This window comes from Meleagris gallopavo, chromosome 11 (genome assembly GCF_000146605.3).
Source record: "Meleagris gallopavo isolate NT-WF06-2002-E0010 breed Aviagen turkey brand Nicholas breeding stock chromosome 11, Turkey_5.1, whole genome shotgun sequence".
NCBI lineage: Eukaryota > Metazoa > Chordata > Aves > Galliformes > Phasianidae > Meleagris > Meleagris gallopavo.
In genome coordinates, this window is record NC_015021.2 from 17,237,571 (window position 1) to 17,250,304 (window position 12,734).

Below are 12,734 nucleotides of genomic sequence, written 5' to 3' on the forward strand. Positions count from 1 at the left end.
TAATATATATATATATATATATACATATATATATATATATATAAAGAATGAGAGTTCATGATTTCACCTCTAAAGGTTTTAGGATGAGGGGAATGTGTAGGGGGCAAAGTGGGATTTACTGCAACAGCAGGAGGCACGGGGCTCAGTGTGTGTTCAGAATGTCCCTCAGTGGTTTTGGCTTCTCCTGGGCTGTTCTTCAGTGCAGGTCAAAGAGTAGCAATGTGTGCCCACAACGGCTGCCCGGAAACTTTTCTCACTGACATTTAATATGTGGCTTGGAACAAATAACAAACAATTTGGTTTGAATTAAAAAGTTTTGACAGTTCCATTTTGTCAAGCATTAGTCAGAAGGGAAAATTGATGGATGTGTCCTGTTTGAAAATTCCCAGAGTGTAGTAAACTCATTTGTTTAAAAAAAGTTAGGAGCAGATTCTCCCCTCATTTCAGAACAAATCTGGCCCTATTTCAGGGAGGCTGATCAAGCTGTGGTGACAAATTAAGGTCATTCATTTACTAGGGTAAGTGAAATCTGCTTTGAGCCCATAGCTGGGAAATGCTGCATACAGCATTGGAGGTGGGAAAGAACCAGTGCAGACAGTAAAGCTGACTCTGGGCCTGCGCAGTCAGCATCTCCTTTGAGTCTTGTTTTCTGAAGGAGTGTGTGTGATGGGGAGCCATGCACAGCTGGGGGTGCTCAGAAGGGCCAGGGCACAGACAGCCCCTGCTCTGCAGTCTGCCCATGCTGCTGGTGTGCTGGCAATATGGGTTTGTTTTCACGCCTGTTGGCCTTACTGCAGGGCAGTTCGGTGTAGCTGAGGACAGCTCTCAGCCAGCAGTGCTCCAGTCAAGCTTTAATTCTTCAAGACAAGGTCATTACCGATTTGCTGCGCTTGCCTCACTGACATGTTTTGCTGATCAACTTATTCACCGAGTGTGGCCCTCTGCACAGCAGGGAGCTGCTACAGCGGGAAAGAGGGTTCTCTGTGAAGCTTTAAATAAGATTTGTTTTCCTTTTTTTGTGTGTGTTTGGAAGGAGCTCTGTGCTGACTTGTCAACATGATTTTCTTCCATCTGTATATGTTTATCCTTGATTTAGAGTATCTCAGAAGCTGAAGAAGGAAATCATTTTAGTCCATCTAATTTATCTGGGAGGTCAGATATACAATTGGCTGCTATTACAGATTTTCCAGAGCTAATATTCCAGTTGATATGTTGCTTCTATTACTTTGCATAGAGGAATTTTTTTTATCTCAGTAGATCTTTCTCTCTAAAGGTTTGCAGTGGCCTTTGTCTCACTACCTTCCTGGTTGCTGCAGTGCCACTGTGCCACCCTCATTCATCTCTGCATTATGGATGCTTTCAAAATCAGCTTATATTAAACGCTGACCGCACCAGTCAAGTTCTTCTAGTTTGTCCATGCTTCATGTCAGACCCTCTAATTGCATCACTTTCTTTGTGTGTTTTTGTTGTTGTTGTTTTTGTTGTTGTTGTTGTTTTCTAAATTGGGACACAGCTTTGAAGCTGAAAATGCCATAGGTTGCAATCCCCATATGTGCCTCTGTGGAGCACGAGTGGTTTGCAGACTGCAGTTTGATGGCTGATCTCTGAGTCTGTGCCATGCTTTTGTCAAGTTTAAAGCATTAAGTACTTTTCTCTTTGACAAGTGTTGGAAGGCGTTTCCACAGCGGTGGTGTTTGATGGCTAAGCCTCATTATCACCTCTCCTGGTGGTGCAGGAGGTACAAGGCAGGATTTCCAGTTCATAAGACAGGGCAATTCAACCTTAATGGACAGATTTTCAAAAGGGCCCAACGTGTTGAGCATTTGCACATCTTTAGCCTGAAGCAATTGGCTTGGAGTCATTAGTGAAGATGACTGGCTGTCTGATGGAACCTGCAAACTTGAGAGTGCATGTCTCAGAGTGCTACACAGAAACACAGAATGCAGGGATTGGAAGGGACTTCTAGAGATCGAGTTCAACCCCCTGCTAAAGCAGGCTCCATACTGCAAGTTACACAGGTGGGCATCCAGACAGGTCTTGGATATCTCCAGGGAAAGAGACTCCATAGCTCTCTGGACAGCCTGTTCCAGTGCTCCATCACTCTGGCAGTGAGAAAGTTCTGCTTCACTGCTGCAATTCAATGCTATAGATTTCAGTGTTACAAACTCGGCTTTCTGCGGAGTTAAGGCTATAGGTTATGTGACAGCGGAGGAGGCACTTTCCAAGTCTGATTTCCAAATTTATGCACTCAGACTTTGTCTTTCAGCTCTCAAAGCACTTCACAGACATCATACATACTGATCTGGTCAGTTGCTTTATGTAACATAAGTGCAAGTCGGGTGAGGAGATGTCCGCTGCAGCGAGGTACTAATGAACTCTGCAGGGCAGGGGAGCCGACTGCAGTCAGCTCTGTTTGGGAGCTGAGATCGATGCAAATTAAGTTTGTTCTCCAAGAGCAGCTGGAGAGCTGGGAAAGCAGAGGAGGTGGAAAAGGGCATTTTGGAAAAGATGTTAAAAAGTGATTTACAGGACATTAAAGGGAGATGTAAAATACTGGCAATCATAAAAAGCCTGGAGGCTGCTCTGTAATTCTTTGAAGCAGGAAAATTTAGTCTTGGGAAGCAAAAGAGGAATACAGAAGCAGAAGAATCAACCTGTACTTGGAGTACAGACTGTAAATTCATTGCAATCAGCACTATGGGTTGCAAGGCATCTCAGCGGTGCAGAAACGGTGATTTGGGTCCATGCTGCCCCTTTCTGAGTGCACTGTTGACCATTCAGAGGCAATCCGTGCGAGCAATCGATCTCTCGGGGCTCCCGTTGCACGAGGAGCTGCTCGGGGCAGCACACGGCTCGGTGAGCGGAGCGGATCCACAGAGCCTCCTTCGGCGGCACAGCCACGCTCCGGGGCTGGCGGCAGATTCCCGCCAAAAGGCCGAGCCCGCCTGCGGAGCCGCTGCGTCGCCACAAGATGGCGCTGTCGTCACGGCAAAAACGCTCCTGCAAAGGTACCGGCGCTTTTGGAGGCCTTCCGAGATGGTGCTAAATACACCTCGAAAACAAACATAAATACATTAATTTTGTGGGCAGCAACGTGGCAAAGACTGTAGGAGGGGAAAAAAAGGACTTTGGAAGAATAATCTGTAATCTCTGAGTTTGCAAATTGGCCCCAAGCATGGAAAGCAAACATGCATGTGGAGACAACCTGGGCGTACCTGCAGTTCTGGAGAAAAACAGGTATGTTTGTAGGGCTGACAAAATGCCCAAATCTGACCTGTAGGGCTGTACAGACGGCCCTTTCCAGTGCAGGACCAAGCTCACATCCTGCTTCCAGCAAAGGACCCTGAGGGAAGAAGTTCCTTCTTTCATAATGCTCATTTTGTAAAGGTTACCGTTCCTCCTTCATTCTATTCCCAGTTAAAAGCGCCTGGATATTCTTATTGGCAGAAACAACTGAATCTTTCTTTAATTCCTGCTATTTTGGCATCAGAGCAATTCTCGGCACACACTCCATGAACTGATCACACATTCTGGGAAACAAGATTTCCTGTCTCTTCTACTGGCCGGTGCCATTTGCTGGCATAGTTGACTTCTTGTCAGTGTAACGCAAGGCACTGTGAGCCTTCACAGGCTCCTGCTGGCAGGAGCTCCATAAGGGTGATGACAATTTTGGATTGAGGAGCCCTGAGAACTCTGAGTGCCTTGGAAAACCTTCCCTATAGGAAAAACTTCTCAGGACAGCTCTACCTGTCTGGCTTTATAAATTTACGAAAGATCTGATCAGAGTCTTAAGTAACCTTACGGATAGAATATGAATTGAGAATGTGATCTTCAGTCTGCTGAAATAAATGCAGGCAGATAGCTGAGGGTAGTCAAATGCAGATGTACAATAAGCTGCAAAATCCTAACAGGATAATTTGCTGTCAGAACAACTCTTTGGAGGCTTTGGTGGATATCCATCCCTAGGAGTTTTAATGCGATTTACCTAAAAATCCTGTAATTTAACATAGTTCTGCTACAACATTACCTGAGTCTCTTTGGTAACAAAAGGAACCGGAGTCAGAACTCTAAAGCCATGGTTTATTTCTGTAAGACCAGCAAAAGCAGCCAGACAAGGAGTTTCAAGTTATACTGCAAAAAAAGGAATGGTCTTTCACATGGTAATTATTTTTAGAACAGCTGAGATTAAAGAGGCAATTCTGACCCAGAGGCTATTCTGAGATATTGGATGATTCCTTTTGCAGCCCAATTCCCTGGGAGGTTGTAAGCAGCGTTTGGTGGGCAGAAGGTGCAGTATCATTTCCTCCGGATATAAACCTCGCTAAGATCCTTCAGGTTACAGGTGTGCATACTGGCAATGAAAAGTGAAGACTTATTTGCAGTCCCTATCACTTCTTTGTTGCAATTCCCTGTGATACAAACTCACTCTGCAATTTTATGTTCAAATGTGGATAACTGAACTAGCATCTGTGCCCTTTCCCTCCCAGCCCTATCTCATTGTTCCAGTCATGTAAGTTGGCCTCAGGCAAAAAATCGCAGCCTCTCCTATGTCAGAGTGCCAGATCAGAGTATGAGCTCTGGTAATGAGCTCATATACATGATGTTTCTGAGATGAAAAGTAGAAGTATCCTGATGGCTTGTACTCACCTTGTTCATGCAACTGTCTGGGACAGTGCCTATCCGTGTAACTTTTACACTTTGTCTTGCAAAGTTTTGATTTTTCTTGCTGGGCAAAGGTCTCTCTCCTTGCAGTTGTCACCCAAGAAGGGCTGCATCATTAGGACAGAAAAGGGTTGAAGATTCTTTTCTTGCTACTAGCATAGGAAAACCTGAATAGACTTGACCTAAATCCTTTTGAAATAACTATACATTATTTTCCAACTCCTTGTGGTTCTTCAGCATAGATGCAACTGAGTAGGTGGCGGTTACCAATGTAACAGTTTGGAGAGGAAATAAAAGACCCATTAATCCCTTGAAAAATCCACGTGTACTTTGCCTTGGGGTTCTATACACTCAGCATGACCTGAGTTTGCTGTGTTACTCACAAAGAAATTTCCTTGTCTTTAGTCCTGATGCCAAAAGTTCCCTTCTCTGCTGGGCTCTGCTGTGAACATTCAGCTAGCCCTTGCCAAGAGCACTTTCATTCACTGTGCCTTATTTTGGCAAGCTGTCTTGGGAACTAAGGATTTGCAGCTTACTGAGGAGTAGACACGTCTTCTACAATGCATTTTTTTTCTTCCTATTTCTCTTAACTTTGTGTTGCCTCAAAGCTTGATTAGTTTGATTCTATTCCCCACTTTGAATGCGATGCTCACCTTGTGTTTTTCTGCTAACCAGTATTGCTGTTTAAAGATCTGAGCTTCTGTTTTCGATTTTATTTTGCTCTGTCCTATTGCATCTTGCAATTCTCTAGTGTTTAGTTCTGAGGTATTGTTTCCAGTGAGCCTGCTGCCTCTAAGCCTTGTTCTCACAGATGCTGCTCATTTGCTCCAAAGAAATCTTTTGTGCAAAAGCTCTGTCCATGGCATCTGTGCAGTGCATGGATGTATGAGGTGGGTCATGGAGAGCATCCGCATGGCTGCAGTCAGTGGGGGAGCATCAATGAAATTCACACTTGCAGTTTCTGCAGGCTTGGCCACTGCATTGGCTCCTGCTGAGAATGTCGAAATTGACCTTTTCTAGGATGGAAAATGATGCTAAGAGATTTCATCGTAGCTCCCATAAATGCCATGAATGCTTTAATATAACTAACACATTGAAAAGTCACAAATGTATGATACATCCAGGACATGGGCACTTAGCCAAAATAGTAATTCTGTCAGCGCACTTACTTTTTTGGAGGGGTGATAATGAGGGATTTCCTTTAATATCTATAAAGGACACCTGGGCCTGCAATGTTCTTTTTGGAAAGGTTATTCCAGCAATAGGTAGATATTTTCTTGTCATTATACATGGTACAGTGTCTGCTCCCAGAGTCATTGCTTTACTACAGAGCCATTTTATTGAAATATTACTCATTGATAATGGTCATATTCATGCCATGTATTGCCAAATGAATATAATAATAAATGAGCAAATATTACTGCATGTGCACATCTGAGAACTTATAGCCATTGAGGATTACTAGTGCAGACAAACCGTAAAATAGCCAGACAAGGGCTTAATCCTCCACTTGCTGTAAGGAGTCCTTATCTATGATAGTCCCAGCACACGTATTTGTCCACGGTCAGCTTTCAGCCTCCAAGCCGCAGTGCTATCTATAGAAGTCTCAGGCTTGTTTTGTAAATAGCTGCGCTTGCAGTTAGGAGGCACGTAAAGTACGTTGTTTGTTTGTCAGAGCAGCCCAAGAGATTGTTATAGACAATTATCACTTTTAATCTGTTCAACACAAATTGTATGGTATAACGCTTTGCCAAAAACATAGCATTACTTTGGCTTGTCTTCTGTGAACAGGACATTTAGGTTGAAAAGCTACATGAACCCTGCTTGTATTACCATGCGAGGATCTGGATGCAGAAGTCTCAACTAGTGCCAAGCAAGAGATTCCTCAGGAAATGTGAACCCTGGAGGAATTCAGTTTGCTTTGGTGACCTCGATCAGTTATGAGATGAACAAACTTTATGTGCAATTGGACTTCATGTCCAGTGTGCACCTAGTCAGCTATGCTGGCTCTGTGACTAGGGAGTTTTCCTGCTGCTATCACACGTGTAGATTCTCAATTCATTTCAAATTTTATTCTTTGAAATGAGTCTGACTAATCTCTAAGTAAAGGTTGTCCCCTAGTGACTCTCACACTGGATGTGAGCAGAGTCACTGGGTATTTAAGAAGGGTCATCAGCTTTCTGGACTCACTTGTGTTCTGCTGACCTTGCCAAGATTTGCTGCTGGTGTTATTGATTCTGTGGTTGAAAGAGGTTGTGGAGGGCTCTGCTGAGCCCAGTCCTGGGGCTGCCCAGATCAATTGTGAAAGATAGATCCTGCTCCGAGAAGGTAGGATCACGTGTGGGCATTGATCAGGTTATAGATCTTCTATGCTTCAAATTACTGGGGCATACAAAACATATTCTTCTTCAGCAGTATTTTCTCTCTTTCATAAGTGTCTCCCAAGAGAAGTGTAATGTATCATTAATTCTGAAAAAGGGAATGTTGGAAAGATCAAAGCCTTACAAACGGCAACATATTTTTCCCCTCAAGAAAGCATTAAAAACAACAAAAGTAGATTAGGAAAATGTTATTAGTCTCCCACCTTAGGAAAAAAAACTGTAATTATTTTGGCAATTACTTATTTCCAAAAGATTAGAAGGTATCAAAAACTAGCCTGTTCCACTTTGTAATTTAAAGCAATTAGAAAAGCCTGATTTTGCAAAATTCTGAGCTCTGGTAAAGGACTTTGATATCAAGGGTCCCTCTGGGATGTACCCATTCTGGTGAGTTCCCTTCAGCAAAGCAGCAGGTTTGTGTTCACAGCGTAGCTTCTCTTCTGCTATTGCCTTTCAGTCTGCCATGCGGGTGCTCTTGGGGCGTTCCCATTGCCTTTTTAGATGTTGGTACATCAACGAGGAACTTGTGCACTGACATGAGTTTGTTTGTTTTCTTTTTTTCCCCCTCAGCTTTCTGCTGACTGAAGAGGAAGAAGGAAAACAAGAGCCTTGCAACAACTCCCTATCACTGTTGTACAATCCAAATTCAAGCCTTTGGTGGCTCTGGGAAAGTGGCAGGAGCTCTGCTTGACACCATTAACCTTGACCATCAGGGTAAGCCTGCGGGAGGAAGAGGCTCTACAACTTATTGCTTTGACCCTATAACATACCAGCTTAGTCCTATTTTAATTCCAGTAAATTCAGTAAGGTTCCATCAGGGATCAATTTGTTCTGAAGTTTTTATCAGTGCTTTCAAGAGTAGAAGTGTCAGGTATTATTAGCAACAGAAGTCTATCTTGTGAGATAGTTTTGAGAACCTGATACAAGTGTGATTTTGTTTCATACTGGCAGAGAATATAGGAAATGCTGTTTGACTCCCTTCACAGCATGGATTAGCAAAATTAGACTTGTCTCCTTTGCACTAACAAGCCCCAGAACAGACTGTGGGCTATTAAATAAAGGAAACTCCTTTCAGACACACACGCATACACACAAAAGCTGTGGGAAAATAAATCACACAGGCTTCTAGGTGGATAGATTATTACAGAGTTCATATCTGTAGGGCATCTTCTCTGCAGGATTTTTCTGTGCACAGTGATATGACTTTATGGTTTTATTTACATTTTCTTAACAGTTCACCTGACTTGTTTCTGTGGGGAATGCTGCAGTTGCCTGGAATACACTTTTATATTTACATCACACACACAATTCTGCCTACAGACTGACTTGGTGCTGTGTGACTAATCAGCAAGTAACTATGATGGACCTGTTAATTTAACAGTTCAAGTCAAGTTTTAATCTCATAAGAGTATTGCTAGATCTTCATTTTATTTTACTACTTGCTTATTTTTCCTTTCTTTGATTTTTTTCATGAGCAATACTTTTGGAACCCAGTCAAATCTGGAAGCAGGTAAATCCTGTTCTCTGAAGCTGCATGTAATATTACTTGCCCTAGGCAAGATTTGCAGAGAAGCTCATTTCTATTAAAACATCCAAAAAATTGACTGGAATCTACCTTGACCTTCAGGAACAGTCAGAGCCTGGATGCCAGTTATCTCCTAGTCAGGAGCTTGAGATTTGGGGTAACGTAACCTGAACAGGCATAGTGAACACTTGAAATTTTCTCTGAATCTTCTGAAAATCTGTCTTTGAGGTTAAGCCCTGAGCTGACTTTGTGGAACAGAGCAACTTTATTTATTTAGTCCTGTGAGCCTTCAATTTGGCTCCAGCTAGCTTCGCTTACAAATAAAGCTCAGCTTTGAGTTGAGGTTCAGTGAGGACAATAAGTGTGAGTTAAACATAATCTGTGTTTGCCTTTTCAAAGCATTTCTCTGTAGAAGTTTTATAGACTCCTTTCATACAATAATGTTTCAAAGTATTCCTGGAAATTTTCTCCCATTTCTATTACCTTAAGTACATACCATCCTCTGCTTGGTTTTGCAGAGGATTTTGTTAGGAAAGTCTTGGATTCAGAGCTCACACCTCAGGCAAAAAAGCCTCAGTGTGTAATGAGAAAATTGCAGTTTCTTCCTCAATAGATTCTTCTGAGCAACAAAAAAGCATGCCTTTCTTGGCATTTCCCCCTTTTCATTGCCTCTCCCCTCACCCCCTCAGTATATCAGAATTCCTTTAAACTCTTCAAAGTACCAGACTGCCAAGTGTCAGACAGGAGCATAACACCGCAAAGTGTTAGAGCTTCATAAGGTACCAGAGAGCCAGTCAAATGCCACAAAAACATTGCTCATGTTCAAATGACATTATTTTGGTTCTGAATGACTGTACATTCTGTCCACAACCACTTTCCTCCTTATTAATTAGTCTCATTTGTTCACACTAGGCTACTTTTGCTCACGTGCATGTTAAAGGAATGACTGTATTTTCTGAGGATATGAATAATTGGACATTTGTTTCAATATACATCATTAAGCGCATGCCACATATTAGCTGTTATTTCATTAATTTTTTGTCACTTATAATCTTAATTTAAGAAGTTCTAGTTATCCAGTCATCCAAGAATGCTGTCATGCAACTTGTGACTTAATTTCATAATCATCTTATGTTACAAAAATCTTTCACTGCTTCTGGAAGATGATGTCACGCACCCGTTTTTCAGCACAAGAATTCACTTGGTCTTTCAGAGAAAGAGGCCAAGAACCTGACCTAGGTTAAGACTAACACCACAAAGGGCAGACAAGCACTTGTGCTAGTACACAAAGGAACTGGCAGTACAGGGAGTGCACAGGAGTTTATGGAGGAGAATTCATCTTCTGATGGCCTGTGTAAACTGGCACTGATTGAGCAAGAAGATTGTAAGATGACTGTTACCATTGCCTGAGGAAGAAAGGGTGCACAGCCGAAGCAACAAGTTTGTGACTGCCTAGATGGCAAATGTGTTTTAAGTTCTCCTAGATAAGGGCGCCTTCTCTTGCAAGGGTGAAGAAATCTCCTAGGTGCCCTTGGGAGGCCTGTGGTACCACTAGTCTCCACCACAGCACCATATGCTAAACATGCAGGTAGGATGTCAAATGGTTCTCATATAAAGACACCAGGCAGTGGTTCTCTACCCCCACTGGAAAAGTTGGCCTAGCTTTATCAAAAGAAAAAGATTTAAACCAAATGACCACTCCTATTATGTCAAGTTTTCTGTTCACTTTAAGAAATTTCCGCCTGTATCCTTAGTGCTGTCACCATGCTGCATTTCCTTATGTGTTTACAACCCAGTCTAATTTCTTGGACTGGTAGCCAATCTGTGCCACTGCAGGGAGAGGAAGACTACTGCTTCTAAAATGCAGGTTACGGGCAAAAGATCAGCATGGTATGGTTGCGAACCCAGCACACTTTGGAGCTCTTACATGTTGTAACAAAACTGAAATGCAATGTCCAATTCATTACTCTTTCTGTCTGAAAAAGTGCTTCTGCTGCTCAGCCAAGGCGTTCTTGAAACAGATAACTTGCATCTGTGCTTTTCACAGGATAGTAAAAATGAAGGTTAACCCTTGACCAGTGTATTTGTCCTGTACAGGAATTTTCCTTCAAGTCTGCTCCAGAGTGGCTCATTTTACAGGCAGAGCTCAGCTGCTGGAAGAGCTGGGCTCCTCCTCTTGGCATGCCTTATCCTTCCACTCTCCCTTTTGCTTTTTATACTGTCTTATGGATTGTTGACTCTTGGTTAATATAGTTCTCCCCTGGCCCTGGATAATGTGTCTGTTCTGTTTCTCTTGACTCTGAAACTGAGAAACAAAGCAGCACATCTCAGCGACGCACGTTGTTTTTTGACCTTGATAAATTGTTTGAGTTTGATTTTTCTCTTTCCTCCTTCAGTGTCTCCAGTAACCTCGAGTCTCTTGAGCTCCTCTCATCTTCTCTCCATAGTCTCTTCCTACCGTGTGTTCCCAGAACTGTTTGTCATGCAGATAAAGAGAAGCATCAATTTACTAGAAAGGGAGTTGTATGTTTAAACATCACCAGTCTGACACATATTGACTTTTATTTTAAGAGGTAACACGTAAAACAAATAAAATGTAAGTTTCTGGGGCTTTCTGCTTGGTCAGGCTGCAACCACTCCATCACTGATGCCCAGTAACAGACTGTGCAACCTGTCTCCATACACTGACCCACCTGCAGACTTTCTCTGAGGATTTCATTTGTGCTGGATTATTTACATTACATATACAGCCCTGTGTATTTGCACTTTTTTAACTCCAAAGTGGTACATTGATAAACCTTTAGCCCTCTATTCTGCTTTGCATCTGAATCAGACCCTTTTCAGTAGTTTTATGGAAAGCATATGTCACTGCTTAAGCTGTCTTTGAACCCACAAGCTGAAGGTGACCCTACGTTCCAAGCACACCTGCCATATACTCAGTTTGTTATCCTGTACCATGGCTGCCCGTGGCTGATAACGGCTTGGCTTGGCAATGGGAGACTGTGGCACAGACGCGTGGAAACACCATGGCATTGCTGAGAGGTTCATACGGTGTTACAAAATGAGTGTTAAAGTAGACTCTAAGAAAGCTCAAAGACGAGCCCCCTACTTCAGGGGTACGGTTGCTTCAGCTACCTGGGCCCCTTAGGGAAACAATAGGAAGTTTAAGGCCTTTCAGGTGGAGATACGCCACAGCTGTAGGGCTGATGACCCATTTACTTCCACTAGAAAGTCATTAGGATTAATCCAAAGCACCTGCAACATTAGTAAAGCAGGTTAGAACGACGTTTGCAGCATGTCAGAGCTCAGTTTTCTCTGTAGCATGAGGGTAGAAATACATCTAGTGACCCAGTGAGATCTGTAAGGGGCTAAGGAATTATAGTTTCAAACGTGTTCTTAGTGATGAGCGTGTGGTGGGTGTGAAGGATCACAGTCCTCTGACTGATCTGTCCTACTTCTGAGGATAGCCAAGCTGCGAGCAGCACTGCATGGGGAGGTAAGTATTTGTGTGTGCCTTCTCTAGGAGCCATCACAGTTGTGTGCTTGCTCAGTACTGTGTTTTTGTCTTTGTCCAGGTCTCTACCCAGTGTAGGAAGGTCTCAGTGGGAACTTATTGAGCACTTTCCTGACTTTTTGCTGTCTGCCACGCGCTTCCATCCATATGTTTGTTATGTTGGCTGCTCTGGATAAAGTAGCCCCTTTTTGCAGAAGCCTGCCGTATCTTTCCTTCTGTTAACTTTGTGCCCTAAGTTTCAACGCCACGTTGGTTGTGTTCCCTGCCATTCACTTGCCATTTGTGCTCAAAAAACCCTTAATGCTGGCCTGTATTTATTGATGATTGAGCTTTTCATGGATTGGTGAAGAAGCGTGTGCTGCTTTTGATCATGGAGAGAATTAATGCAGGAAACCACCACAGGTTGCTGACCTTTTGAAATCTTAAGCACGAAGCTTTCTTTTCATTTGAGACCTTATTGGAGATTATTGTCAAAACATAGACAAGCTTTTCATAGTGCAACGTACAACTCAAAAAGGTTTTTCTTAGCATCAGTGTAATTTTTAGAGAGGACAGGATGTGTACCAGAGAAAACTTTAACACCACGTTTAGATTTACTGTAAGCTGTGCTGAAGTAATACAGACAACCAAACAAATGAATTACTGTCTTACAGCC

General features: G+C 42.8%; 1 protein-coding gene across 4 annotated transcripts in view; it reads left to right on the forward strand.

Annotated features, from left to right (window-relative positions):
- TBL1XR1 (TBL1X receptor 1) overlaps positions 1-12,734 on the forward strand; it is a 309,082-nt gene that overhangs the window by 10,919 nt on the left and 285,429 nt on the right. For all 4 annotated transcript variants that reach the window (XM_019619130.2, XM_019619129.2, XM_019619131.2 and 1 more), the window contains exon 2: positions 7,611-7,754. The gene's annotated coding sequence lies outside the window, so the exon portion shown is untranslated. The remainder of the gene's footprint in view (positions 1-7,610; positions 7,755-12,734) is intronic.